The sequence below is a fragment of the Hakea prostrata genome, chromosome 7 (assembly GCF_041222555.1).
Source record: "Hakea prostrata isolate BN-2017 chromosome 7, UWA_Hpros_2, whole genome shotgun sequence".
Taxonomy (NCBI): domain Eukaryota; kingdom Viridiplantae; phylum Streptophyta; class Magnoliopsida; order Proteales; family Proteaceae; genus Hakea; species Hakea prostrata.
The window spans coordinates 2,968,099-2,974,098 of NC_142606.1; the positions used below are offsets into that span (position 1 = coordinate 2,968,099).

General features: G+C 35.2%; 1 pseudogene; it reads right to left on the reverse strand.

Moving 5' to 3' along the window:
- Positions 1-2,631: 2,631 nt before the first annotated feature.
- Positions 2,632-3,918, reverse strand: LOC149008981 (putative carboxylesterase 18 pseudogene; annotated as a pseudogene).
- Positions 3,919-6,000: the final 2,082 nt, after the last annotated feature.

A 6,000-nucleotide genomic window follows, 5' to 3' on the forward strand; every position in this document is an offset into this window, starting at 1 on the left:
ATCTGCATCAAATTATCATATTGATTAGCAGATTTCTGCAACTGGGCTTCAAAATTGCAGGCTTTCGGAGTGGAAGCAACCGTATGAAAGACCAATGGAGAAGAGCAAGAAATAGCAAAGAAGGATTTAATAGACTGCTTGAAAATGTTGGAAGGGGAGCTTGGTGAAGAGCCTTTAGTTTTACTTCAATGGGGAGACCTTTGGGTTTGTATATGTGAGCTTAATCCCCTTCTACTGCTATATCTGCACATGTGAAAGCTGTGCTAACTTCAGCATTGAAGCTACTTGTCCAAAACTTATTTCCTGGGCCTAGAGGTAAATGAAAAGGGAGAGTGTGTGTTCAAATCCCTTCCTGAGTTTCAAAAGATTTATGAATACACTGTCAATTAAGTTGTCAAAGCACAGAGTCGTGGGAGCTCCATTTTCTTCCCGCTAAAGTTGAAGGAGGAAGACGAAAAGTTCATAAATCTGAGTTTTGAAACATTGTTCCAATCGATTTGGTCAGCTCGCTGGTTCACTTCATTGTTTGGGTTGGGTTGAAAAACTGCCCAGAGTCACTTAAGTGGACAAATTTTGCATGTGAAAGAAACATCGGTCTAGATTCAAGGGTTTAGACAAAATCCGATCTAGACTCCTTAGGTGTGATGGTATCCCATAGTCATTAAGGGGAGACTTCCATGGTATATGATGCAATTGTGGTGCTTAAACCTTTAGAATGCAATGGAATGGAAAATCACTCGCTATTACAGAAATATACAATAAAGAATCAATCATCTTGAGTGGATACAATCATGGCTTGCATTGATAATTAAGAAATCGAGAATAATGCAATCTATATGCCTAAATCCTAGTTTGAAAGATTGGTGTCTACTACACCACCACCAGTTAAAGGTGAAGATAACTATTTCTGACATGTATATTATTTTATCTCTTTCAATAGAATTAAAATTTTATCAGAGATTAACTGGTCAAGTAATATATATGGTAAGAGTAAAAAGAAGAATTTAGAATGATAGATTCAAGTTATTTAACACCAAGAGTATGAAGACTAATTTTTTTCTTCTTGAATATTAATGGTGACGAATGAAGTCTTAATTAATTCTAGCTTCCAATTCTTGATTTGATTTTCAACCGCCATCATTGATGCCAGAAGGTGCATATCAAGTTAATCGATAGATAATAACTTTATCAGTGAGAACCTTTCTTCATTATTGATGGAGAAAGAGACACATTGCTCTCTTTCATATGAAAATGACTTTTGTCACATTGGTAGGTTTGATATCGTTTTCTCATATATATTGAAGAGTTTCACTTGTTTTTATACACTCATGATGTTAGATATTTTGTATAAGGATAAGAGTTAGATCTAAATGATATTATCATGTTGCTCTAACGTTTGCTCTCTCTATTCTATTTACCGAATAACTATACAAACAAGAAATGAATTTCTTCTTTTATCTAAAATGATTTATGTACATTTATTTTTACCCATACATGGAATTAAAATTCCGTAAGGATGGGTCTTGACACAATGGTCGGTAGAGTACTATAGTTATGAGTCGTAACTTGAGGTACGTCAAGACATCAAAACAACCCCTAAACAAAAATTAGCACTGGGATCACTTTTTCATGGATTTAAGAATTTTTAATCCAACCGTAACGCAAGAACAAAAAAGAAAATATAAGTAGATAGAAACATACTCAATTGCGGTGGCATCTGTAATCCATGGAAGGGAGGCTTCAATGACATGTAATGCAACAGTGAAGCTCAAAGCCCTTCTTATATGCAATTGAACGAAAAATTAGTCATCATCAAAAAAATATGCGATAAAGGGTCAATCATTTAGGTATATACAGTCTTGGCTTGCAGTGATAATATTTATGGTGAAAGGGGAAGTTTTAATTCCTCAACGTCTAGGTTTCATTTTAATATAGCAGAAATGTTTATATCAAGCTAATTGATAGATTATAACCTTATCAATTAGAACTTTTCTTCAATATTGATGGTAAAAGATGTCCTCTGCCCTCTTTCATATGAAATGATTCTATTACTTAAGTAGGGTCGGTATCATTTTCTTGTACTTAGGTTTCTGATTTACTTCACTATTGTGATGATAAATTCATATACGGATTAGAATTAGATCAAGGAGAATTTGCTTTCTCCATTCTCTTACCCCATAAATATGTTAGGAATACACCTATATGACCTGTCTTTCCTTGTAATATCGTATATATCATCACTATTGTATATATTGCGATGTAATGATTCATTGTTAGTTAAGGGAAAATATCAAATACAAACAAAACATATAAAATTACTTATGTATTATGGAATTAAAATTTCTAAGAAGGCCTTGACATAATGTAACTTGAGGTAAAGACATCAAAACAACCAATGGGGGTTGGTCTAAGTGGTAAGCAGCTTGGTTCCCTTAAGCAATGTTCTAGTATCGAATCCTTGTGGATGCAATCAAAAATCCCCGTTGGGAGACTCACCCACCACTGCCAGGTGTGCGATGCAGGTCGAACCACCGGTTTATAAACCAGGGTTGGCAAACCAAAAACATCAAAAACAACCTCTAAACGAAAATAAGGTCTTCATTTTTATTATTATTATTTTTTTTGGTAAGCATATTACATATAAAGATCTTGACTAGGTAGTAAGTGAAGTGAAGCAGAATTTTTTAAAAGCTAATCGTAATATCATATAATATTCCCTATATTGTTCAAGAAATTTCTAAGCTCTACTCCATCTAAGCAGCTGTTTATGCAATTCAACCCCATTACAGTTAATTCATATATAGTTTCTGGTTGTATCTCTCTAGATGCATTAGGTACCTGAAGAATCTCAACGCAGAGATATGATCACTCGCTGAATTTAGCAGAAACGCCATGAATAAACTCCTTGATCTCCTCCAAGAACTTAGAAGCTTCAGGCAACGTACGAAACAAATAGAAAGCATGAATAGCATTTGGATACTCCAGCAACTTCACTTCTTTCCCATATCTCTTCAACCACACGTAGAATTCTCTCTGCCTGTCCTGCAACGGATCAAACCCACCCACCACCACCATCGTCGCCGGATACTTCACGTCGCTTATATCCACCGCCCTCGGCCCAGACACATTCACCGCTTCATGATCTCTGTTCTCTCCTTCCGGCAAGAACACCTTCCACAACCAATCCGTCCGTTTCAGCGTCACTAAAACACCCTTAGCCATCCTTATCTCTGACGCCGTCCTCTCTTCGCCGCCGAAGAAGGGCTGTATCGAAATCTGCCCAATAACCCTAACTCGCCAGAATTCTGTTTTCCCAGCTCTGCATGCAACATGGTGAGCTAAATTGGCTCCAGCACTGTCACCAGCAAGAAAACAACGCGAGAGATCCGAATTTGAGGGCAAACTGTCAATTTTCGTTTCATCGATGAATTTAAGAGTGTCGAAGCCATCATCGTACTGCGACGGAAATCGGTGTTCCGGCGAGAGACGATAGTTTACGGAGACGATCACGGCAGGGGTATTTCTGGCAATGCGACGACAGACGCTGTCGTAATTCTTGAAATCAGGGCTGAAGAAGGCGAAACCTCCGCCATGGAAGAAGACGATCACAGGGAGGATCACATCTGGTGGGGTTTTGGTTGGGATGAAGAGACGAAACCAGAGATTTCTGGTGGTATCGATGGTTATATCGATGGTTTTGACACCTTTTCTGGGTTTATTCTTTGCTGGGACTCTGGGGTTTGTTAGGTTAAGCAGAGGACGATTGATAGTATCATTAGGACGCTTCACCAAATATAACCCAGGAGTAAGGATTGAGATGAGAAACCTCACCTTCCATGGAAGTTGCAGTGGAGATGCTGATGAGGTGTTTCTGGGCATTTTCTCCTTCTCCGTGTATACTATGGCTTGGTTGCTCTCTGTCTCTTTACGTGTGGGATTATTTGTAGAGGTTGAAGATGACTATAAATTCAGTGAAAACCAAGTCTCACCTGCTAGCTTTCCATGTTGTCTAATTGAGAAGAAGTGATTTTGACTTACAGAGACGATAGAATTGGTTAAGCCTTCATTGCTGAAATAGCAAGGCAAACTCACCGTATTTTTTGAAGTTATTTTCGTAGGTAATTAGTTCAACTGTAAAGGATTATCCGATTTGTCAACATTTTTTGCCCTTTTTATCTCCGAATTATGCAATGGATTCCACTAGAGATCCAGAAAGTCAAAAAACCCATCGGTCAAATCGGTTTTTCTGGGTTGTGCAAGGAAAGCAGAGAGAACCCCAGTTGAAATTGAAAAACTATAAAGCTATGAACATTTCTAGAGGGACAGATGTTAGGTGAATGCCCTGCGTGGTGGAGGATATCCTGCGTTTGTTTGATTGTGAACCGGCATGGTCGGTTCGCTATGTTTCTAAGTGGGCTAATTGTATAACCGATTCCCTAGTTAGGCAAGCTTAGTCCATGGCAAGTCGAACTGTATGGTCTAATTCCATTCCTTGGCTTCTCGATCTTTGTAATCAGATGTTTTGGACTTTTCTTTCTTATCTTCTAATTAAATATTCGTTTAACAAAAAAGAAAAAAAAAAAGTTAGGTGAACTTATGGTGCCCCAAGTCAGGACTCTGAATTTCTATCTTTGACTAAAATGGTGATAATGAACGTTAAGAAGTATCTATTAAATTCCACCCGCATTAAAAATAGTTGGATTCGTGGTTTTTTTTAGACTTAAATTGATTATATCTTGATATGGTGTTTTGAGCTATTAGAATTTAATAAGATTATTATATACAATGCACTACTCAAATAAGAAGAAGATTCGATAAGTTTTAATCACAATCTCACATTATTTAAAATTATTCAATAAACGGATTGATTTCTACCTTTGGAAGCAAATCTAACTCAACACTTTTACCATAAATTACACTCTTGGTCACTCTTTAAGTAAGATCCCTACAAGTTAGCTATTGTGAATGAACTAAACAAATGTGGATATGTATTTTTTGTTTGTTGGCTTTTTTTTTCAGTTAAGTGATTTTATATACTAGGGATGATGGATGTTATATAATATAAGGTGAAGAGTCCTTGGTTCCGAAAAAAATTGAACTCTAACCTCTTAGTTGGATTTTATTTTTTTCATAATAAAAATTGAATGTATTCAAGAGAGGGGGATGATATATATATTCCTGGTTAGAGAGTTACAAGAAATTGGACCGATTTCACATTTTAATGAGTCAAAACTTCGTTGAGTCTATTGGCTAATATCATACTGTGGTATATTTTTCATAAATTTTTTTATTTATCCTTTGTACTCTTTAATTACAATTGTTATTTTCTCAAAAGCTTCATCTCTAATTCTAAAAAAAAGAAAGAAAGAACTTTATTTCTTAGTCTATTTGATAGTTTAAATGGTCAATTATCCTTTAGTTTTACCTCTTCAATTGGTTATTTTATGGGGCAAGCTAAATTTCAACATAGGGGGCTAATGAGAGTTTAGATCATCTGTCTGTAGGGAGATCGTGCATTGGGGTCTCACCTTTGAATTATTTTATCATATTTAGATGTGAGCCCACACATTATAAATATAGGTAAACTATTATTAGTGACATTTACCTTTACAAAATATAAATAAATTTAAAACATGAGGAACAATTATGGAAAGGAAATAAAAAAAAATCTATTGAATTACTCTCCTTTAAGTCTTAATTAATGTTTTATCCAATAAAAAGAAATTTTACAAAATCAACATAATAAAAATAAATAAATAAAAACACATGATTTTCAAGTTTTCAACATAGAGGACTAGAAACAAACCAAAGGAATCATGACAGTTAGTTAACCTACAAATTAAAGATATTATCTTAATAATATAAAATCAAATAAAAAGAATATCAAAAAAGAAAAGAGAAAAAAAGAGAGACAATATAAAATAAACAAAAAATAATACCCAAAAATACATAGTGAGTGAAAAAAGGAAAAAGAAAAAGAATACTTATGAATGTTTTTAA